Below are 24,792 nucleotides of genomic sequence, written 5' to 3'. Positions count from 1 at the left end.
TAGGAAAAGAGATCCTCAGGCTTCCGGCCCTTTCCCCCTCCGCTCTGCTGCTCCCCAAATCCTTACCCAGCCACCAGGCTAGGCCTCCCCTCAGTCTCAGCATTCTGAATAACGACAACCAGCGCACACCACCAGAACGTGCCTCAGAGACACCTCCTCCACGATCAGCACCAGGGTACCAAATCCGCTCTTCAATGGACTGGTCCGCCCACATTTTTCTACCACTAGTTTTATGTTTAAAATGATGAAATCCAGGCCAGGCACTGAATGGCTCCAGCCCTTAATCCTAGCTACTCAGGAGGAGATCTTTAGATCTCCGTTCTAAACCAGTCCAGGCCAGTCTGGAGCCAAGTGCTGGTGGCTCACGCCCATAATCCTAGCTAGTCAGGAGGCTGAGATCAGAGGACTGCGGTTCAAAGCCAGCCCGGGCAAGAAAGTCCATGAGACTCTTATCTCCAATGAACCTCCAGAAAACTGGGAGTAGAGCTGTGGCTCAAAATGATAGGGCACTAGCTTTAAACAAAAGAGCTCAGGGACAGTACAGCACACAACCTTGAGTTCAAGCCAGCCCCAGTGCCAGCACGAAGACAGAAGAGGAGAGAGGTGGGGGGGAGATGGGAAGAGAGACAGACAGACAGACAGAAGATGGCTTGTGATTTACCTTCTTGACCGCTTTACTGGTAATTGCAGGTACATGGGCTCCGTCCCCAACACCCCTTCCACTTGGCAGAGTTAGATCGCAGGTGCTGAGTGAGGGGGTAAAGATGAGCAGAACTCCACCGAGAAGGGCCACTCAGTTCCAGTAGCCCAGATGAATTAGCATCTCCAAGGGAATTAAGGAGGCGGAAGTAAGCGAGTCTGATCCTGGGGTGGAGCTGTGAGCTCTTCCAAGCCCCACCCAGTGCTTTGGAGGCTATCAGGCCCGCAGGTAGAATGCTCCACCCAGATTGGGGGGGGGGCGGGGAATGGAGGAGGGGAGGCCTTTCTAAATGGCTCTTTTCCTTCCTGATTCCCATACTCACCTGATATTTTCAGGCAGTTTCACTACAATTTATAATCGTCCTGATACCTTAATACACAGTCGTTCGATTTGCTACACCTGTCTTTGGGCTTAGACAACAGGTGTACCTTTACAAAACCTTGAGATGTGAGGATCGAGATTGGAAGCCAGCCCAGGCAGAAATGTTCATGAAGGGCTGGGAAGTTGGCTCAGTGGTAGAGCGCTTGCCTTGCATGCCTGAGGCCCTGGGTTCAATTCCTCAGCACCACATAAGCAGAAGGAAAAAAGCCGGAAGTGGTGCTGTGGCTCAAGTGGTGGAGCACTAGCCTTGAGCTGAAGAGCTGAGGGACAGCGCCCAGGCCCAGAGTTCAGGCCCCACGACCAGACCAAAAAAAAAAAAAAAAAAAAAAGAAATGTTCATGAAACTCTCATCTCCAATTAACTAGCAAAAAGCTGGAAGTGGAGGTGTGGCTCAAGTGGTAGAGTGGAGTGCTGTCATTGAATGAAAAAGCCAAGTAAGAGTAGAAGGCCCTTAGTTTAAGCCCCAGTTTAGGCACAAAAGGGGGAAGGGGAGGGAGAAAAGGGAAGGAGGGGGAGGGGGGGCTCTCTTCTGAGCAGGGTGAATTGGCAACGTTAGCAATCTCTGCTGAGGCAGGTGCTGGTGGCACACACCTATAATCCTAGCTACTCAGGAGGTTGAAATCCGGGGACCTTGGTTCTGGAAAGTCCAGGGGACTCTTCCAGCAAAAACTGGAAGTGCCGCTATGGCTCAACACTAGCCTTGAGTAGAAGAGCTCAGTAACAGCCCCCAGGCCGAGTTTAAGCCCAGGACAACCAAATCATCATCATCATCATCATCATCATCATCATCATCATCATCATCATTATCATCATCATCATCATCATCATCATCATCTCTACACTCTGCTGAGTGCAGAGATTTAACTGAGGAATTGGTTAGTCTGTCCAGGAAGTCTAGTTTCCATGAGAAGGACTGCATTTCTACTTTTGCTGGGATGGACCCCAGATCTTGTGCATGCTAAGCAAGCACTCTACCTCTGAGCTACATCCTCCCCAGCCACTGCTTTTGTGAGACAGGGTCTTGCTATTTAGCTTTGAACCCAACCAAGTAGCCCAGGCTTGTGATCCACCTATCTGACTTTTCAGTCCAGGTGCATACCCCACCCTATCCTGCAGCTCCTACCTTTTACTTCTAGTCCATCTCTTTTAAAGACCCAGCAGCCAAGGCCAGGCACCAATGTCTCACACCTGATATCCTAGCTACTCAGGAGGCTGAATTCTGGAGAACTGCAGTTCAAGGCTAGTCTGGGCAGAAAAATTCCCTAGACTCTATCCTCAAAATAACCAGCAAAAAGCTGGCCTAAATGCATGGCTTAAGTGGTATAAGTGCTACAGAGTAAATATCCCAAGGAGGCAAACCCCAGGACCTGAGTTCAAACCCGTACCACCAAAAATAACCCAACAAAAGATTTTTTTTTTTTTGCTATTTTTTAACATCGCTAGTTTCTATCCCAATACATTAACTACCTAAAACAACTTCATTTTCCTGGAATAATTAAACAAAGTTCCTTCCTTTCTTTATAGTTTAAGCTATAAAGAAACCATGGAATTCTTCCCTGGAATTCATTAGAGTTTCCTGGTATTTTTAGCAACTCCCTAAAGACCACTAGAAAACCTTTCTGTTCAAGGTCCCGAGTCCCCACAAGTCAGTCACACTCCTCTCCAAGACAGGAGAACTAGAATAAACTTGTCGGACATGATGACAAAGGTCCTGAATTCCAGCCCAGGCTGAGACACTTGAAGAATGTGCACAGCCCTTGGAGAGGTACCCAGAAGTGAGTGGAGTGAACACAAGGGCTGTGAGTCCTGACATTTATCTTCAGACCTACCTCCTCTACTCTAGGATGGAGCCAGCTACCTACAGTCATGCTTCTAAGCATGCAATAGTCAAGAGTCCCCTCACTCCCTGTCAGCACCAATAAGCACTGCTCATGGCTACTGGTGCTGACCAATCAGGAGTCTCTTTGAAACACAATTGTAATTGTTCCAATTCTTCTTGGAGATCCAGATGCGCAAAGGTGAAATGGGAGAGTCAATGGATGGTCCACAGGATCAAAACAGAAGATTCAGCCTATGCAGGGAGATATATTTTCTTTCCTTCCTTCCTTTCTTCCTTCCTTCCTTTTTTTTTTTTTTTTTTTTTTTGACAGTCCTGGGGCTTGAACTCAGAGCTTGGGCACTGTCCCTGAGTTTCTTTTGCTCAAGCCTAGTACTCAACCACTTGAGCCACAGCATCACTTCTGGCCTTTTCTGTTTATGTGGTACTGAGGAATCGAACCCAGGACTTCCTGCATGCTAGGAAAGCCTCTCCCAGTCCCTGCCAGGAGATTTATTACCTTGCTCCTCTGAGGGGAAAATACTCAGGCTGGTTATTCTGTGGCTCCTATGCCTGAATCTGCTCCTGGGAGTCTCTCTAACATATCTTGCTTATAACCAGGTCCTCACAGTCATGGGCTGACTTGGCTGTTTATTGCTTGTTGAGGTGCATTGTGTATTTCTTAAAGAATCGCAACTTCCAATTTTTTCCTAAGCAACTAATCTTTCCCAGCCACAGACAGATTTCTATACAGGCTGAGACCCAGCTACAAGGCTGCCCACCAATCAAACTCAACACGGTTTTCTTTCTTTGCTTTCCTGCTTTTTTTTTCCTTCTTTCTTTCTTTCTGTCCCTCCTTCCTCCCTTCCTTCCTTTTGTACCCATATGGCATCGAACTCGTGGCCACGACTACGTCCCTTATCTTTTCTTGCTGACACTCTACTACTTGAGCCATAATCTACTTGCAGTATTTGCTAGTTAAGTAGAGTAAGAGTCTACAGACCTGTCAGCCTGATGTTGACTTTAAACCAGGATCATAAAATCTCAGCTTCCTGAATAGCTAGGATTGTAGATGTCAGCCCCTAGTGCCCAGTGCAACATTTCTTGCTTGCTTGCTTGCTGTCTTGCTTTGTGCTAGTCCTGGCACTTGAATTCAGAGTCTCAGCACAGTCCCGGAGCTTTTGTGCTCAAGGCTAGCGCTCTAGCACTTGAGCCACAGCTCCATTTCCAGCTTTTTGGTGGCTTATTGGCAATAAGAGTCTCACAGACTTTCCTGCCTGGGCTGGCTTTGAACCACGATCCTCGATCTCAACCTCCTGAATAGCTAGGTTACGGATGTGAGCCACTGGCACCCAGCTTCAACGCATTTTTCTTATAACCAACCAACATTAGGAAAGCACAGAAGGGAGTCATCTAAAGTAGATCAGCAAACTTCAGTGTTTGGGCCAAATCAGTTCACTTCTTGTTTTTATAAATAAAGTTTTATTGAAACACAGCCACGCTCATTCATTTATGTATCTTCCAAGACTGCTTCTAAGCACAGACAAAGTTGAGTACTGATGACAGAAACCACAAAGACTACAGAGGCCCTTAATTCTGTCTAGCCCTTCCAGGAAGGGCTGCTGACCCCTGCGATGTAGGGAGAGAGGCAGACAAAGCAGCTAAAGACACTTGGGTCCCGGTTCTGTTGTTCCTGAAGGCTCAGCTTTGTAAGGCCAAGCAAGCATTTCTATCTCAGGGTCCACTTTACTCCTAAGGCCAGGATTAGTCATGGGTGGTAACTGCATGACAAATAATTAGCTAATACCCCAGAAAATGCTTTGGGATCCTGCAACAGGAAGAACTGGCTGTTTGTTTTCTGAAGGGCAAGAGGCTAGCCCTTGGTAGAGCAGGATTTTATGGTGGGAGCAGGAAGTGATCCTTTGTAACCAGCTTTACTCTGCATATTGTTTTCATTAGAGTCCCAGTGACACCCAGAGCAGGCCAAAGTTCTGGGTGATAAGGGACTGCAAGCTAAAACAGCTTGAAAGCAGGGGAAAGAGATTATCAGCCCAGGCCAAGCCATTCAAGAAATGGTGCAGTTTTTTTTTGTTTTTGTTTTTTAAGGGAAGCCAGGCACTAGTGGCTCAGGCCTGTTATCCTAGCTACTCAGGAGGCTGAGATCTGAGGATCACGGTTTGAAGCCAGCCCCCAGCAGTAATGTCCATGAGACTCTTTTTTTTTTAATACCAATTAACCACCCCAAAATAGCCAGAAGTGGAAGTGTGGCTCAAGTGGTAGAACCCTAGATTTGAATGAAAAAAAGTAAGGGACAACACCTAGGCTGTGAGTTCAAGTCCCAGTAATGGCACCAAAATAGAATAAGAAAGATAAAAGTATGAGGAAGGTCTTTGGCTGGGGGTGTAGCTCAGTGGTAGAGCCCTTGGGTGACTCTTGCAAGACCCTGGGTTTGAACCCCATCTCTGCAAAAAAAATAAAAGAAAATAGCATTTTAGGTCTGGGAAGGTGGCTCAGTGGTAGAGCGCTTGCCTTGCATGCCTGAGTCTCTGGGTTCCATTCCTCACCACCACATAAGCAAAAAGGAAAAAGCCAGAAGTGGCTCTGTGGCTCAAGTGGTAGAGCGCTAGCCTTGAGCTGAAGAGCTGAGGGACAGCACCCAGGCCCAGAGTTCAGGCCCCACGACTGGACCCAAAAAAAAAAAAAAAAAGCATTTTAAGTTTGTTGATGGCTGGGTGCTAGTTGTTCACGCCTGCAATTCCAGCTACTCAGAAGGCTGAAATATGAGGATCATGGTTCAAAGCTAGCCTCGGCAGGAAAGTCCAAGAAACTCTAATCTCCAATTAAGCATCAAAAAAAAAAAAGGCCAGAAGTGGAGCTGTGGTAGAGTGCTAGCCTTGAGCACAAAAGCTCAGGGACAGAGGCCTAGTCCCTGAGTTCAAGCCCTAAGATGAGGGGAAATCGTCTAAGGTCTGACTCCTAGTCTCTGCTACCACCTGTCCTGGGGTCACCTGACCTCTGAGCTCAGAATCCCCATCTCGAAAGCATGGAGGGTGACCACCTACATTGCACACTGTCATAAGCCACAAGAGGAAAATGTCAACACCTGTGCAGCTTGACCGATGGAGTTGCTGTCCTTTAGTTTTTCTTGGGGTGCAGGGAGATATGGCTGAGTTACTCAAAGGAAACGAATCATAGCTGCTTTTATTTGCTTGGTGAGAGGCACTTTCTGAATTTAATTAGCATACATCGAACACAGACACTCATTTCCCATGGGAGGACATTAGTGGATGGCTAGCAGAGCCGGCGCTGGGGACTGGAAGGGCTCCTGGCTCCTGTCCTGCCTTCTGGGAGCTGCCGCAGAGTCCCCTGGTATCCTTGGAGAAGACAAGAGCTGAAGATCCTAGACCCTAAGCTGAGGGAGCGCCCTGGAGGGGTTCCTGCTACACTCAGAGGAGCTGGGGGGCTGCTGACCGCCACCAAGGCCTCAGAGCAAGGTGAAGGAAGAGATGGGTCTAGAAATTGAGTCTCATCATAACTGCTTTTTGGGTTTTCCCAGTACTAGACTTGAACTCAGGGTCTTGTGCTCAATAGGCAAGTTTTCTGAGCCACACCTCCAGCCCTTACCACTATTTCTTTCTCATCTAGAAAGTTGTTTTATGAATATACAAATTATTTTGAGTGGGGTGCTGTAAGATCTGTCCTGGGGCCAAACAGGCCCAGTGCAGACCCCTCCCTACCTCTTGGCTAAGTTTCTACCCAATAGCTGTGTCACCTAGGTAACTGGCACACCTGGAAACAGGCACCTCCCCCTCCTGCTAGGTTACATCGGGCCACCCCAGCCTTCCAACTGACTACAGTCAGGCTCCAGGCCCAGAGGTCCCATCCAGATCCAGTGTGGCTACACCTTTCCCCACCAGACCACACTCTTCCTTTCCCTGGCCTAGGTAAGTCCTGGCCCAGGGGTGGGCCACCCCTTCCTTTTTCAGCCATGCCTCTCCACCCTGCAAGGCAGGGACAGCAGTTCGGTAAACTTATTTTCCTTCCTGAATAGCACATGGTGTTCTTTTTACTGGCTACCTAATGAAACCTACATACTTAATTTACCTTACCGGTGCCAGTGGCTCATGCTTGTAACCCTAGCAACTCAGGAGGCTGAGATCTGAGAATTGTGGTTTGAAGCCAGCCAGGGCAGGAGAGTCCATGAGATTCATCTCTAATTAACCACCAGAAAACTAGAAGTGGTGCTGTGGCTCACAGTGGTAGAGCGCTAGCCTTGAGCCAAAGAGTTAGGGGCAAAGCCTAGGCCCTGAGTTCAAGCACCATGACCAACCTAATAAATAAATACATAAAATAAAATAAAATTGTGGTTATTATGGAAACAAAGGCATGTCTCATTGCTGAAAACACCTGCATTTCTGCTCACAACTTAAATTCTTCCAGAGATTTTTTTGTTGTTGTTGTCAGTAAGGAAGCAAAGATCTGAGGATCACAGTTCAAAGCCAGTCCCACTGGGAAAGGCCATGAGACTCTTATCTCTAGTTAACTAGCAAAAAGCCAGAAGTGGAGCTGTGTCTCAAGTAGTAGAGTACTAGCCTTGAAAACAAAAAAAGAAAAGAAGCCCAGAAACAGTGCACAGGCCAAGTTTAAGCCCAAGAACCATCAAACACACAAAGAAACCTGTTGTAGAGTGAGTGCTGGTGACTCGTAATCTTTGCTGCCAAGAGGCTGAACTCTGGAGGATCATATTCAAATCCAGTCTGGGTAGAAAAGTCTCTCAGGTTCTTCTCCAAAATAACTAGCAAAAAGCTGGGCTGGAGATGTGGCTCCAGTGGTTGAACACAAGCCCAGCAAGATGAGCAAAGGTGAGATTCTGAGTTCAAACCTCAGTACCAAAAGATAAAATAAAATTTATTTTGAAAACAAAATTGAGCCCTAGGTGGGCTGAGAACATAACATATTGACCTTGTCACTGCACACTTTCTAATGTCTCTCACAGTGCAGGTCCTCAAAAAATAAATAACTCAAGTGAGAAAAACTGATTGCATAGTGCTGCATGCTATAGCTGGTGACTTAAGCCCCTCCCCCCTTTTTTTTGCTTATGTGGTGCTGGGGAATCGAACCCAGGGCCTCATGCATGCAAGGCAAGCGTTGTACCACTGAGCCACCTTCCCAGCCCCAGCCCCTCCCCTTCATTTGAGGATTTTGTTTCTTTGAATTTTCTGTCAGATAAACAGTTTTGTCCCTACATTTCCTAAAGAAGTTTATCTTCCTATAATGCAATCCTAACTGAAGATGGCTGGGTCAAAGATGATTATTCGTCTTGTAAGGCCTTGGCTCACTGATGCCAAATGGCTGTCCTGAATGCTTATCCACACTTGTACCCTCTCCCTGGCGACATGTAAGAACAAAAGGCCTAGAGTTCTCACCAAAGATACGACTACATGAGTTAAGGGAGAGACTGTGGAATCTTTCAGCGAGTATTATAGTGTAGATTGGCTGAGTGTGGTGATGCATGCCTATAATCTGAGCTACTTGAGAGGTAGAAATAGGAAGACCACCCTCCAACGTCAGTCTGGACGGTGAGTGTAAGGCCCTATCTGAAAGAACAGGTTAATGCCCCAAACAATTGAAAATAAAAGGCCATGGGACTTGGCTTAATTAATAGAGCACTTGCACTTGCCTAGCAACCACAAGGCCCTGAGTTCAACCCTAGTGCAGAGAGAGAGAGAGAGAGAGAGAGAGAGAGAGAGAGAGAGAGAGAGAGAGAGAACGAATGGCTGCAATCGCTCCAATATCTAGCATTCTAGACTCTATAAAAGCATCACTGTGAATTTTCACCAGTCTCTCTGTGACACCCTCTCTGTGGAAGAACCATGTGGTACCTAACATCGCCTCAGGAAAATGACCCACTCTCCATCACTCAGATACATCCTAGACCAGGAAATGCACCCCACGCCCCAAGAGTCTAGTAGGTTCCTTTGGACAAAGCTCAGAAAACCCAATCTTTCTTATAAACAGCGGCCCACACTAAATCTGTGTCTCTCTGGCACCAAGTCTGTTTTGCTTGACTTGTCTATAAATATCTGCAGTTAAAAGTAAATGTCCACAGTCATTTCTAGATTCTTTTCACACACCCCACACACTCACACATACGTGAACATACACGGTACCCCCGTTCACTGCAAAAACACACTTTTCACAGTTGTTTCTTAGAGTTTTGTTCTTCCTAGCATCAAATCAGATTCCAAATGAACTCATGCATCATATTGTAATTGACTACCCCAGCAAGGCAGAGACGGCTTTGTCACCATGCACACAGGACAGTGTGAGGTCTGAGCCAGACAACAGATCCACACCCTCTACATGGCCAGGGTCACAGGGGACAGAAGAAACCAGGTCCATGTGCATTCTCCCTTGCTCCCATCGCCCTCTTCCCCACGTCACACAGGAGAGGATGCAATCAGCCTGTGCTCATTATAAGAAAGATGGAAGGCAAAAGTGAGGGTGTGGTTCAGGTGGTAGAATACCAGCCTTGAGCAAAAAAGCCAAGCAAGCACATGAGCCCTGAGTTCAAGTTGGGTATTGGCACATAAAAGGTATAGCTCTACCCCATAAGCAGAAAGAAAAGAAAGAAGGGTAGAAAGAAGGAAAGAAGGAAGGAAGGAAGGAAGGAAGGAAGGAAGGAAGGAAGGAAGGAAGGAAGGAAGGAAGGAAAGAAGGGAATGAAGGAAAGAAGGAAAGAAGGGAAGGAGGGAAGGAGGGAAGGAGGGAAGGAGGGAAGGAGGGTAGGAGGGTAGGGAAGGAAGGTAGGTGCTCCATAGGTGAACACCTATGTTCACAAATATCCATGAAAGGAATAGTTCAACACATCACCCACAAGTCAATCAGAGGATGGGGAAATAAACCCAGAAGTTCTGAAGTCCACATTTCAAGTTTTCTTGTGATCGAAACAAGATGGAATTTGTTTGAGAAGAAAATGCCAAGGTGACATTTGGGATTACCACGTCGCGGGGGCAGGAGGCCAGCTGAGAGGACATTTTGCATTTTCTTTGGGAGTGATGGCTGGGTCAGCTGCCAGATTCACAACCCCACGCGAAACATAGCTCAGCCAAGTCTCCACGGGCACTGCTAGTGGTACTCATGGACTTGTGCCTTCCTCAGCCTCTAAGGGGAGCTTTCCATCAGGAGCCTCTTGGGAGAAGCGTTCATGAGAAGAGCCACAAAGCTAACCCTCTAAAGAAACCCAGGGGGCCTGACGGTTAGGTTGCTGACAAAGGGGAACAGACTAGGGCAGATGGGAGTGAGTGGTGCAGCAGAAAACCAACACAAGGCATACCTGTCACTCAAGTCCCATTGACCACGCCCTTTCATAATAGGGTCAACCCACTGCAAGAAAGTAGAGCCAAGAGGGCCTGGACACCCCCTTTCTCATCCTTTAGGAGCATCCTTTAGAAGTAATGACGCCCTGGCCAAGCAGTGGAGTCATCAGGCAGCTTTTTGTGTAGTGTATGCTGGTACTGGTGCCTGAACTCAAGGCCTAGACACTGACCCATAGCTTTTTCATTCAAGGCTAGTATTCTGTCACTTGGGCCACACCTCCACTTCCAGCTTTTTGCTGGTTAGTTGGAGATAAGACTCTCACAGACTTTCCTACCCAAGCTGGCTTCCAACCATGATCCTCAAATCTCAGCTTCCTGAGTAGCTGATAGGTGTGAGCTACCCATGCTCACTAAAAATAATATTCTGTACTTTATCTTGTTCAGACTTTGCTCCCTGGTGGGACTCTGGTGATTCACACCTGTAATCCTAGCCACTCAAGAGGCTAAGATCTAGGGATCTCAGTTCAAAGCCAGCCTGGGCAGAAAGGTCCCTGTGAGATTCTTATCTCCAATTAACCACCTGAAAACTGGAAGTGGAGCTTGTGGCTCAATGTGGTAGAGTCTACATTTGAGCAAAAGAGGTCAGAGGTAGCGCCCAGGCCCTGAATTGAAGCCCTATCTAATAATAACAACAACAACAAAGACTTTGCCACTTGGCCCTTAGACCGAAATAATTTTCAAGGTTTGCTTGTTAAACTTATTTGGAATATGAAGCCCCCAGGGCTAGCCTGTGCTTTCTACATATGCACTTAACACAGCATAGCCTGGGAGCAACATCTGCCCACCACTGACATAAAGAATGACAGCCTCAGTTTCCCTGATTGTAATGAGTGGAAGCAGACTGGATAAATCTTCGGGTCTGTCTCAGAATGGGAGTGCAGTGTATAACTAGGAGTCTTACGTTAATCATCCAGGACCAGGACAGAAAGCAAGCCACACAGTGATGATTGAATCTTCCTAATCAGACACACACTGGTCTGAAACCCAGAAACTTAACATTTATACTAGCAGGTAAATGACGGATGCCAGGCTCATTCCCTAGCTGCCTCTCATTTTGCTACTAATTTAATGAATGATGCCCCCAGAAATAGGGGAGCAAGTTGCCCTTAGGGGCCTCTGATAGTTACTGGCTGCCATCAGATAAGGCAATGGTGGTCTGGTAGCACGAGTTCCAATCACCTGCCTGGTGATCAGGAAATGTAATTCCTCACACCAGAACACTCGGCCTAAATATGACGGCTGGCCAGGGGTGTACTGGCTGCACGTCAAAATCACAGAAATGGAGCTTATAGACTGTGTTCAAATTGAACAGGTCTTCCCTGGGCTGGCCTCCAGATTGATATGTTTTCAGTTCCCCGTGTTACCTGTCAGTAACTTGTCACCTTGCTGATGTCAGCCTGCGAAGCAGGGAGGATGGATAGGACATTTCCAAATCTCCGTGTTCCTTCTGCAGAATTACCGGAGCTGAAGGGTGACAGTCCTGCAGGTTAAATCTTCATCAGCACACCTGCCTGTCTTCACACGTCACAGTCTTTTTTTAACCATCCACTGTAGCCATCTACTTCCCCTTTTAGACAGCTTCCAAGTGTTCTGTGTCTATACTGTGTGATTTAAATGAATAAAGAATTTTGTTGTTTCTCTCCGTGCCAGTACTGGAGCTCGAACTCAGAGCCTATGTGCTGTCCCTTAGCTTTCCATTAGACTTAGTTAATTGGAGATGAGAGTCTCATAGACTGGCCTGCCTGAGGTAGCTTCTATGATCCTCAGATCTCAGCCTCCTGAGTTAGCAAGGATTACAGGTGTGAGCCGCCAGCTCTCAACTCAAGGCAGTTTTGAAAGTTACCATCTAGCATTGTGGACTAGGGAATTTCTAGGATTATTTTATATATATTGTAGGTCATGGGTGGGGCTTGAACTTGGGGTCTGGATCACTAAGCCCAAGGCTCAGGGCTCTACCACTTTGAACCACAGCACCACTTCCAGTTTTCTGGTGGTTTATTGGAAATAAGAGTCTCATGGACTTTGCTGCTTGGTCTGGCTTCGAACCAGGATCCTCAGATCTAAGTCTCCGGAGTAGCTAGAATTTCCGGCGTGAGCCACCAGCACTTAGCTAATTACTCCTTAAAGAGGCATATGCTATCATCCTTCTAGAACTCACCTTATTTAAATATCTCAGCTAGCTAGGTGTAATGGCTCATGCCTATAATCCCAGCTACTTAGGAGGCAGAGATCAGGATGATTACCATTCAAACTCAACTCAGAAAAAAAAAAATTATCTTGGGGAAGGAGAAGGATTGGGATTGGGGGGGAGGGGGGAGGCTGGGAAGGGATGTGAAGGGTAAACCAAAGGAGGAGGGTGCAATGCTTGGTAAGAAATGTATGCATTATCCTGCCCATGTAATTGTAACCCCTCTGTACAGTATGTTCACAAATAAAATTAAATTAAATTTATTAAAAAAATTATCTTGACCTCCACCTCAACAAACAATCTAGATGTGGTAATTCACATCTGTAATTCCATCTGTATAGGAGGCCTAGATTGGAGGTCCACAGTCTGAGGAATGCCTCAGCAAATAGTTCAAGACCCTATCTGAGAAATAATAAAAACAACAAAGGGCTGGGGGCATGGCTCAAGTGGAAGAGCACCTGCCTAGCAAGTGAGAGGCTCTGAGTTTGAATCCAGCCAATAATTAAGTAAATAAATCAATAAGATCTAAGCCTCCCAAGGCTACTGTCCCCTTATCCACACTCAAAGGGACCCTTCAGAGATCAAGAAGAAACTGTAACATCAAAGCCCCTATTTGAGATGGGAGATGTAGCTCAGTAGAAGAATGCTTGCCTAGCTCCTATGAGACTCTGGCTTCTTGACCCAGCACCAAAGAAAAACAAAACAGCTTCTCTCTGAAGTTCAATCCTTAATCTCTATCCTTGGGTCTAAAACCAATATTCTACCTTCCAGCTACAGCATATATGACTGATACCAGGATCACTCCCTGGACTGGAGGGAAGGGGGGGGGAGGGGACGGGACTCTGAGAGCTCTGAGAACAAGGCTAACTGGTGTCAACTTCCCTAGAGATGATTTCTTTCTCTTTAATTTGGTTTTGAAACAAGGAACATCTCTTAGCAATGATCTTCCAAAGAAAAACAACCAAAGTAAGGTAATTTCGCCACCATGGCCTAACTCAGACATCAGTGGAGCCGCAGTAGGCAAGCTTCATGCCAGTGTCCCCTACCTCCTGCCCCAGCATCCTGGGCCCCAGAGGCTGAGCGAGCACGGTTGCAACCATCCTTGGCCGCCACCTGAGCAGCACTAATGTGGACGCAGGAGAGACCCAGGGGCAAGGCGATGTCAGCCAGGCATCCTGGCCAGCGAGGCCATCTGGGGTAGAAACCGTGCTCATTCAAACCTGTGCTGTTGACAGCTTAAATCCAGCCAGCTTCAAGAGTCCCCATCAAAAATAGGGAACTCCTTCCCCCCCCCCCCGCCCCTCTAGAGAAGGATACATCCACCCGCAGAGCTGTGGGCCAGGCTCCAGAAAACAAATCAACTCCAACAGTAAAACACTGGGGGGGGGGGGGGGTTGGGGGAGGGGGGAGATAAACAAATTATTGAAAAGGGACTAAGACTCTAGATTCAGATTTTCCCAAAGCTTGAGGGAAAAAAAGCCTTGCAAGACATATACCTAAAATGTAACCATTACACCTTTAAACATTCACAAACATGTATGAACTGAAACTGTAGCAAATGACCAGCCTGCCTCTTTGATAATGGAAAAGAAACACCACAAGTGGGAGTGGTGCCATCATTTTTTCTTTCTTTTCTAGTGGAGAGTTACTTGACAATATCAATTAAAATGTAAAAACACAGTCAGGGACAGGCTGGCTCAGGCCTGTAATCCTAGCAGCTAAGAAGGCTGAAATCTGAGGATCACAGTTCAAGGCCAGCACGGGCAGGGCAGAACAGTCTGTGAGATTCTTCTTTCCGGGGCTGGGAAGGTGGCTCAGTGGTAGAGTGCTTGCCTTGCTTGCATGCCTGAGGCCCTGGGTTCGATTCCTCAGCTCCACATAAGCAAAAAGAAAAAAGCTGGAAGTGGTGCTGTGGCCCAGGCCCAGAGTTCAGGCTCCACGACCAGACCCCAAAAAAAAAAAAAAAAAAAGATTCTTCTCTCCACTAAACTACCAGAAAAAAAAACAAAAACAAAAAAAACAAACCAGCAGTGGAGCTGTTGCTCAAGTGGAAGAGTGCTAGCCTTGAGCTGAAGAGCTGAGGGACAGAAGCCAGTCCCTGAGTTCAAGCCTCAGGTCTGGCACACAAAAGAAGTAAAAACCCCATTAGCCTAACAATTCCCTTTGTAGATTGGCATTGTACAGAAACAGAATTGCTATGGACTGAATGCCTCAGTTCCTCTAAAATTTGAATGCTGAAGCACAGCACTCTCTCTCAATGTGACAATATTTGTGGGGCCTCTGGGGAGACGATGGCATTTAGGTGAGATTATAAGGGTAGGGACTCCCTGATGGCATTTCTAGCCTACTGAGAGGAAGAAGAAAAGCAATGAGTGCTCCCGCTCTTTTTCCTTTCTGGAAACCACATCCTACAATCCTAGCTACTCAGGAGGCTGAGATCTGAGGATCATGGTTCAAAGCCAGCCTAGGCAGGAAAGTCCAGGAAATTCTTCTCTCTAAGGGGGGGGGGGGGGGTCAGTTGGGGATCTCCTATTATCCCCTCCTTTGGGAATGGAGCGGGAAGGGCCAGTTACCAGGCCGGCTTTGGAGGCTAGTAGGAAAGTGATGGGTAAGCTTCCCAGAATGTTCCTGGAACTCCGGGAGAGACATATCTGTTGTTGGGGTACTGACCACCGTCCCATCCCCGCCCCCAAACAAGCAGCCCTTTAGGTGGTGTGATTCCACGTGAGCCTCGGGGTACAGAGCAACCAAGACACCCCCTCCCCCGCTACCCCTACCCCAAAGGTCCCAGCAACAAGTTTTGGCTGATTTGTCCCTAGAGAAGATAAAGCTCTTAAATAAAGATTAGCCACGCTTGGTCCAGCACTGCTCCCAGCCAAGAGTCAAAGTCGATATTTGCAGAGTGGAAAAGGACAAAAGGAAACAAATTCATTTGCGAGCTCTCCAAACAGCCCAGGGAAAGAGACCGCCTCCCCCACCCCCTCCCCATGCTGTCAGAGCCACTGCCCGGCTCTGAAGGCCTCTGAACCCCCATCTGTCACAGAGTTCCACAGAGCTGTGTGGGTTGTACCACTTAAAAGACAAGCACAGCTGTGTTTCAAAGCCATCAATGCCAGGTGCTGGTGGCACACCTGTAACCCTAGCTACTCAGGAGGCTGAGATTTAAGGATCACAGTTCAAAGCCAACCAGGACAGGGAAGTCCTGGAGACTTTATCTCCAATAAACTACCAAAGAAGCCGAAAGTAGAGCTACAGCTCAAGTGGTAGCACATTAGCCTAAAAACCAGCAAAACAAACAACCAAACATGTGACTTAAAAATGAGAATTTTTCTTTTCTGGTCCTGGGGCTTGAACTCAGAGCCTGGGCACTGTCCCTGAGCTTTTGTGTTCAAGGTTAGTAATGTACCACTTGAGTCATAGCTCCGCTTTCAGCTTTTTGATGGCCAATTACAGATAAGAGTCTCACAGACTTTCCTGTCCTGGCTGGCTTCGAACAACAATCCTCAGATCTCAGCCTCCTAAATAGCTAGGCTTACAGGTGTGGGCCACCAGGGCCTGTTATAAAATGACAATACTATCACATTTTGCTCTTTAATGAAGGAAATCTTACAAAGAAGTTCCTAATTTACATCTCGAATTTACATTTATTTTTTTTTGGGGGGGGGTCCGGTTGTGGGGCCTGAACTCTGGGCCTGGGCGCTGTCCCTCAGCTCTTCGGCTCAAGGCTAGCGCTCTACCACTTGAGCCACAGCGCCACTTTCCAGCTTTTTTCTTTTTGCTTATATGATGCTGAGGAATCGAACCCAGGGCCTCAGGCTTGCAAGGCAAGGGCTCTACCACTGAGCCACCTTCCCAGCCCTCGAATTTACACTTATTTTTAAATGTTCCTTTTGTTTGGGACTGGGACTCGAACTCCGTTTTTGATGCTTTCACACACTGGCTGGCACTCTACCACTTGAGCCACTCTTCCAACCCCTTACTTTATTTTTTGACTTTTTTTGGGGGGGAGGGAGGGGGCCAGGGATATACTGTGGAACTCAGGCTGCTCTGGAATTTGCTAGATAATCCAGGCTGGCCTGGAACTCATGACTGTCCTGCTGGGTGCTGAGTGCCACTCGTGCGGCAGTGTCCCAGAGAGCTCGGTTATCACCAGCGCCTCTGAATCAGTGACTTTAAATCTGCAATCCAACCATTAGCCTGGCAAGTACTATGAGAGCTGACTGGTGTCAGAAGGAAAGTTCACACCCCCACCCCCAGCTCAGAGCATTCTTTTATAGACAGGGAAGATGAGAGCCAGTGGAGGGAAAGAACTTGATCTAGAACACATTATGGGCAGAGGCAGGAAAAGACTATGTCACACAGCCCTGTCGAGGCAGAAGTAGAGAGTGAGTGGAGTCATTTGTTGGGGGCAGAGAGGACACCCCAATGGGAAAAACTGTGGGTCACCAGAAGGGAATCTGTCTCTCTCTCTCTCATCAGCCCCTATCATATTTGCAAGTGCCAACCGGTTTATTTGTTAAATTTGTTTTGTTTTTAAATTTTTGTGCCTTTAGTGGGACTTGAACTCGGAGTCTCATGCTCTCACCCTGGCTCTTTTGCACAAGGCTGGTGTCTTGCCATGTGAGTCATAGATCTGCTTCTGGCTTTTTGCTGGTTAATGGAAGTGAAGAGTCTCACAAACTTGGCTGCCCAAGCTGTCTTGGAATCGTAATCCTCAGATCTAAGACTCCAGAGTAGCTAGGATTACAGGCAGGAGCCATCAGCCGCCATCACCACCTGGGTTTGGAAGGCCGGTCCATCACATGCAACAGGAATCCCAGAAACCTTTGCTGAGAAGGCAGCTGCCTGCATAGAACAGAGCTATGGGGCAAGCAGCTGTCCAGGGGCCTGGGATGCTGGCTGGAGTATGATCCGTGCCATCAGCAAGGATCCCGGACTGTCAGCCCTATGGAGGAGGGGGATACAATGTACACAGGGTCCAAAGCCGTGCCCTCAGCTACCTGGTGTGCAGTAACTCTGGTGACCCTCAGCCCCCTTATCCACACTCACCCGGTCTAGACCTTTCCTGAGGGGAGGGAAGGGGAAGGAGAGCTTCCTTCTCACGTACCATGTTCTAAAAGACAGGGACATCCTAATTACACCTTTCCCCTGAGCACCAGCGAAGCCTTACAGGCATGTCTAACAGGCTGCAGCCCCCAAATGACATTTCCCAAAGGTCAGAGCCAAATCCTAAAGGCTGCATGGAAAGTGATTTTTTTTTTTTTTTGGTAGCTAGTATGGTTGATCTCTGTGGGATCCAGTTAACCAACAGGATTCCTTCTCCCTCTTCTCAAACCTTGAAGGAAGTATCGAAATGACACCCCACACCACTTTCCATGGGATTAACAAATACCAGGCTATGCAAGCACAGGCACTGCAGGAAAATGCCAGTTTGTCAGAGTGCAAGGTGCAGGTGCTCCGTTGTTCTTGTGACTATCTCTGTCTGCAAGAAGCCACAGTTAGAAGGATCAAGAGCCAATCCCAGGGCAGATGTGCACGTAGTAGGCGTTGCCTTGACTACTCAAAAAAGACTGAATATGAAGCTTGGTGCTGGTGGCTCACGCCTGTAATCCTAGCTACTCTAGGCTGAGATCCGAGGATGGTGGTTTCAAAGCCAGCCCAGGTAAGAAAGTCCATGAGAGTCTTATCTCCAAGTAAATGCCAAAAAGCCAGAAGTGGAGCTGTGGTTCAAGTGGTAGAGTGCCAGTCTTAAAGGAAAAAGCCAAGGGAGAGCTCTTAGGTCCTGAGTTCAAGACACAGGCCTGATTTTAAAAAAAAAATGACTGTGGAGAAGATAAATTAAATAAGTTGCATTATTGGTCAATCAATTATTGTACTTTGGCCATAAAAAAGCATCAGGCCCCAGCCCCGGCTGGAACCCTGAGCCCTTGGAAAGACCAACTCAGCCACCTTGAGGGACTTTGTTCCTTTCTTGCCTTTGGCCTTTCTAGAGAGCACCATCCTTTCTTACTTCTGCACCTCACTGGCTCACTCCTATACACCATTTCCTGGATAGCCCCACCCCCACCCCATCTCTGAATTACTAAGCAGCAGGTTTTCAATTACTATGTATTGAGTAAATAAAGCAGACATTCCTGATGCAAAGAGCAAATTATTTAACAGAGATAAAGAACACCAGGTGCTGGTGTCTCAACACTTGTAATCCCAGTTACTCAGGAGGTGGAGATCTGAGGATCACCACCAGAAAACTGGAAGTGGCGCTGTGGCTCAGGTGGTAAAGCACCAGCCTTGAACAAAGAGTTCAAGGGCAGCACCTGGGCCCCAAGTTCAAGCTCCAGGGCTGGTGCGTGCGCACGCACTCAGACACACCCACGTACACGCGCACACACACACACACACGCACACACACGCACCCACACACACACACACACACACACACACACACACACAAGATACACTTCCCAATTTAGGCATGAGGACAATTAAACTTCAACACATGTTTTGGGAAGACAAACTACAAACCAACCATGGCATTACCTTTCCCAACCTGAGCTGTCATACAGGAGCTGTTCAGAGGCTAGGATGTCACATACATGATAGAGCTTTGTAAATAGTTACACACACACACACACACACACACACACAGAGGATGGTGGTGAATGTCAGTGAGAGATGGCCATCAGCATTTTTCATGCGTGGATTCTAGATGAAACTACAGATCCCCAGTTGTGTGGGTGAGGCTGATCCTAAGTGTGAGGCCGCCAATCTCCCATCCACATATCTCAGAAGTAACCTCCTCACTGTGACACAGCTAAGGCTGGGTTTTCCCAGGATTGCACATATATAGTAACATCTTTCCTCCCCCCACCCCCACCCCTGAGTTCTGGAGCTTGAGCTCAGGGCCTGAATGCCTGTCCCTGAGCTTTTTTTTTTTTTTTTTTGCTGGGCTGGCTTTGAACTGTTTACCTCAGATCTTAGCCTCTTGAGTAGCTAGGATTACAGGTGTGGGCCACCAGGGCCTGGCTGTCAGCATCTGTTTATGCACCAGCTAAGCTGTATGTTCGGCAGCAACTCTGTGTGCTTGGCAGAAAGACAGAACACAGTTGTGCGTGGTGGGATTTCTCAGCCAACTGTTACCCATCCCACACTAGTACTGAACACAAGGCTGGGAATTCTGAAAGGAAGCCTCCCACCCTTACTAGGGACTTCTCTACACCTCATAAAAAGGGTATCGCCTACAGTTCACTGTTTTCCTTCTGGTCTGGCCACCAAAGTCTCTCCCATCATCCTGCTGGGTGTGGAATTCAAGAACCAATCCACCTACCTGTAGCTCTGAGGCTTTGGGTTAACTATTTAATTTCTCTGTGCCACCATGTTCTCATGGATAACAGTAAATTAGGAGTATGACCACATTAACTACATAGTGTATGGAGTTGGAGGGATAACTGTTTTGCCCTCTGAGATTCTTTCCTTCTTTCTTTTTCTTTTTTTTTTTTTTGGAGGTCGTGGGGCTTGAACTCTGGGCCTGGGTGCTGTCCCTCAGCTCTTCAGCTCAAGACTAGCGCTCTACCACTTGAGCCATAGAGCCACTTCCAGGTTTCTGAGTGATTTATTGGATAAAAGTCTCACAAACTTTTCCTGCCTGAGCTGGCTTTGAACTGTGATCCTCAGATCTCAGTCTCCTGAGTAGCTAGGATTACAGACATGAGCCACCGCCACCCAACTTGAGATCCTTTCTGTTCCTCTTTGGTTTCTGGCTACATTCCAGATGGCTGAGGATGTTGGCAGAGTTAGGTGGTCCTGTGAGGGTAAAAGTTCCTTTTTGGGCCTTGAAGAATAGAACTAAGGTTCTGATGGAACAAACCAAGCCCAGACCCCCAGTCTTCCCTTCTAATATCAGGCTTTCAGAACATGGAGCGCCCGTAATGAACACATGGAAAGTGGGCAAGGAATATGGTGGTAGAGTATTGTCTACCATCTGTGAGATCCTGCTATCCAGTAACACACACACACACACACACACACACACACACACACACACACACACACACACACACACACACACACACACACACGTGTGCACCCCAAGAGCCAACGAAAAAAATTCCTAGGCCTCCTGAGTGAAAGAAACCTTCCACATTAGTCAGCTCTAAGAAGAAATGTGGCCGGGCGCTGGTGGCTCGTGCCTGTAATCCTAGCTACTCAGGAGGCTGAGATCTGAGGATCACGGTTCAAAGCCAGCCCGGGCAGGAGAGACCATGAGACTCCTATCTCTAATAAACCACCAGAAAACCGGAAGTGGCACTGTAGCTCAAGTGGTAGAGCGCTCGCCTTGAGCTGAAGAGCTGAGGGACAGCGCCCAGGCCCAGAGTTCAAGCCCCACGACCGACAAAAAAAAAAAAAAAAAAGAAGAAGAAGAAATATGTAGATGCCTACTTAGGAAAAGTAAATATAAATGATGAATTAAAACCTTTGGACACCCCGGGCCCTCCTTGTCCCCCAGGACTCTTATTTATACTAAAGTTCCCTGTTTGCAAAAAAAAAAATAAATAAAACCTTTGGACAAGCCAGGCATGGAGGCCCATGCCTGTAATACTAGTTACTTGGGAGATGTAGGTAGAAGGATTGCAGTTCAAGAAGAGCCCTGGTAAAGTTATCAAGAGCCTCTATCTGAAAAACAAACAGAAAGCAAACTGAATAGCTCAAGGGGGAAAAAAGGCTAGCTTAGGTAGCCCAAAGCCTTGAGTTCAATCTCCAGATAGGAATGGGCTTGGGGGGGAAGGGGGCTGAGGGGAGACAAACCACAAAACTAACACCACTGGGCCAATCCACGGGGAATACTGGGAGGGCCATGTGCTTGACCAGGAAAATGTAGCCCAGGAGACTCAACTGAACTCATGCTTCTGATGACTGTGTTGTGTCTGCTGGACTATATTCCTCGGCATGCCCCTGATTTAGTGAGATGGAGATGATGGTGGGCTAGAGCCCAGGGCCACCCTTCAGCTGAGACTCTAAAAGAACAGAACTGAGGAGATGAAGCCCTTCTAGATAAGGAATTCTGAGCACCAATGGCTCTTGCCGGCAACCCTAGCTACTCAGGAAGCTGAGACATGAGGATGTGAGGATCACGGTTCAGAGTCAGCCAGGGAAGATAAATCCTTGACATCCTTATTTCCAACTACCCAGCAAAAAAGCAGAAGTACAGGTGTGGTACAAGTGGTAGAGCACCAGCCTGGAGTGAAAAAGCCAAGTAAGAGCATGCGGTCCTGAGTTCAAGCCCCAGTGCCAGTTTAGGTGAAGGCATTGACCAGTTCAGGCCAATACACTATGAGTGGAAGTGACCTGTCACCACCGAACCAACCCCATGTATCACCATTTCTCCTTTGTCCTCAGTCTTGATGATGAGAATATTCCATGTGCTTCTATCACGGAGCAAGAACATCATCAGCACAGGCCAGAGGCCTTGGCCAACCCACCACAGATAGACAAGAAATATGATACCATTATTGTAGGCCACTGAGTTATGAGGATCACGTGTCGCCCCATAGCCAAGCCAGGCTTGAGAGATACATAGGCACCACTTAACCACAAGCAAGTGGCCTACTTCCAAGTTAGTGACTAATTGCCAAGTATTCGATTGTATTAAAATAGATGGGGTACCCTTAAAGGTCAGAGTAGCAGGAGCTTAGCTGTTCATTCATGATAGGGTTATGATTTTAATTGTGAGGCGCTAATTTACTTCTTCGGGGAAGGTAAATAATGAAAGAGGGCTCTGGAACAATCCCACAGCCTCTCCCTGAGGTTACTTCATCCTCAATGCCTTTCCTGAGGCCATCAAGGAGAACTGGAGGTGCAAAGACCACATCTGGGCCCTGAGGGAGGAGAAAGCTGACATTTTCACCCACTCCAACTTCTGTGCGGCAGGTTTCAGCCATTTTAATACGCTTTTGTCATTGCTATTTAGTAACTGCATCTCACCGGATAGCCCCAGCTGGCCTGGAACTCACTGTTCTCCTGTCTCTGCCTCCTGAGAGCTGGCTTTATGGGTGTGCGTTACCATGCTCAGCATTCTGGATGTCAAGCTGGCTTGATCAAATGGGAAACCTCTATCTGCTTTATTCTCCCCGTACAATGCAGAGTTAGAAAATACAGCACTTTGAACATCTCTGTGGGCTGACACCTAGCAGTCAAGTTTTAAGCGAATTATACCTCCAAAGGCATATTTCATTTTATCGTTTTATTTAAAATGTTCAGCCTGAGCTGAAGGCAAAACTTGTTGTACTTCCGTGTACTACAAGAACACAGATCTTTGTATAACAAAATGTATTAAAATGTTTGTAGCCAGGCACTGGTGGCTCACGCCTGTAAATCCTAGCTATGCAGTTGGCTGAGATCTGAGGATCAAAGGTCAAAGCCACTTGGGCAGGAAAGTCTGTGAAACTCTTATCTCCAATTAACCACCAGAAAATTGGAAGTGGCACTGTGGCTCAAAGTGGAAGAGCTCAGAGACATGGCCCAGGTCCTGAGTTCAAGCCCCATGACCAAATACATACATACATACATACATACATACATACACACATACACACACACATACATACATACATACATAAAATGAAATGCAGTCTAGGAGAATCTGTGAAGACAGGATCTGCAGAGACATAACATGACTACGGACTGATTACACAAACCCTTTGATTCAGGCATTTGGAGTCAGATTTATCCTTGCAGTCAGTATGATTTTTTTTTTTTCAATTACAAGTTAATTCCAACCTAGCCATTTTGGAGACCAAAAAATAACAACACTCTGATCTGAATTTCTCAGGGTATTAAAATGACCAGGTCAGAGGTACTGACAGGTCAGTTCATAAAAGGCTCAGAAATAAGCAGGGAGAGGAAAAGGCATCAAGGCCAAAGGACCTGCCTGCTACCTCATCCTCACCCCAATTCACACCTAGGCTTGCATCGGCCCAGGGGCTGACCCGCTTGGCTGTGATAGTCAATTAAATTATTAACAAAAGAACTGCACAAATAAAAGCATCGTGCTCTTTTTCAGTAGTAATAATTAGGATCGTAAGCAATGCAAATTGAATGATAAGAATCACCAGGGCAGTCCAGTGATAAGCTAACAGTTTCTGGCAATCAGACCAAACATCTCTGCTAAAGCTGTTTAATAAAATAAATAGCAGCTTGTTGACATTTTTGTTCAGTTAAACACACAGGCATCCAGAGGCTATGTTTGTGTCCCAGGTAGCAAAACTAAGAAAGATGCTGAGACTAATTGACACAAAGGTGGATCTGCTAATAATGGTAAGGATTTAGACATAGCTGTATCTCAAGGAAACAAGAAATCCTATTTTAAAAAGTACGCCAAACCAGAGCAGGCACAAGTAGCTTATACCTGCAATGCCAGCCACTCAGGAGGCTGAGATCTGAAGATCCCAATTCAAAGCCATTGTGGGCAGGAAACTCCAGGAGACTTTTATCTCCAGTGAACCACCAAAAGCTGGAAGTGGAGCTATGGCTCAGGTGGTAGAGCACCAGCCTTGAACAAAAAAAAGCTAAAGGACAGTGTCCAGATGCTGAGATCAAGCCCCAGTACTGGCACCAAAAAAAGCACATTTTAAAGGCCAAACACCTCTCTGTACTCTGTGGGGATCCTGCTCTGGCACTGTGGGCCCAGTCTCCCGATCTATAGGACATAAACTCTAGCAACTCTTGCAAAGATCATGAAGACAACCACGAGAGAGGGTAAACACAGGTTCTGATAAGATAAAATGCCTGCTAAGAGTAGATGGAACCTCACTCCTTTCCATATAGTACAGACGATGGAAGATTACAGTGTACCCTGAAAATTTCCTCTGTTCCAGGCATGAATGCTTGCTGCTGAATGAACTGGTTCCAGGAAACATGGAGAGCTATGATCCAAGGTCCCAACTGAGCAGCCAACAGGGAAACTCCTGTGGTCTACACTATGGTTCGCAGGAGCCTTTTGTTTTGTTTCGTTTTGGACTCCATTTATGACCCAAAGCATAGCTATTCCTGGTAAAAAGTAACAAGCAACTGAGATAAATTGCCCAATGGTCATGACATTTGCCTTCTTTCCACTTCATGCTGTAAGAGCACCATCAGGGCTGTAAGAATGAGAGATTGTAAGCCAGGTACCAGTGGCTCATGCCTGTAATCCTACCTACCTAGGAGGCTGAGATCTGAGGATCCCAGTTAATTAAACACACACACACACACACACACACACACACACACACACACACACACACACACACACACACACACACACACACACACACACACACACACACACACACAC

The 24,792-nt window shown here is 47.1% G+C and overlaps 1 protein-coding gene across 7 annotated transcripts in view; it reads right to left on the bottom strand.

The window, feature by feature from the left end:
* The window catches only part of Foxn3 (forkhead box N3), a 370,110-nt gene that overhangs the window by 226,499 nt on the left and 118,819 nt on the right, over positions 1-24,792 (bottom strand). For 2 of the 7 annotated variants that reach the window (XM_070028584.1, XM_070028589.1), the window contains exon 3: positions 11,641-11,877. The exons of the other annotated variants lie outside the window; for them this stretch is intronic. The gene's annotated coding sequence lies outside the window, so the exon portion shown is untranslated. The remainder of the gene's footprint in view (positions 1-11,640; positions 11,878-24,792) is intronic. 7 annotated transcript variants of the gene reach the window in all.

The sequence above is a fragment of the Dipodomys merriami genome, unplaced genomic scaffold, assembly GCF_024711535.1.
Source record: "Dipodomys merriami isolate MVZ:Mamm:240054 unplaced genomic scaffold, mDipMer1.0.p SCAF_198, whole genome shotgun sequence".
NCBI lineage: Eukaryota > Metazoa > Chordata > Mammalia > Rodentia > Heteromyidae > Dipodomys > Dipodomys merriami.
The sequence above is the reverse complement of the archived record's forward strand: the minus strand, read 5'-3'. Positions and strand labels throughout refer to the sequence as shown.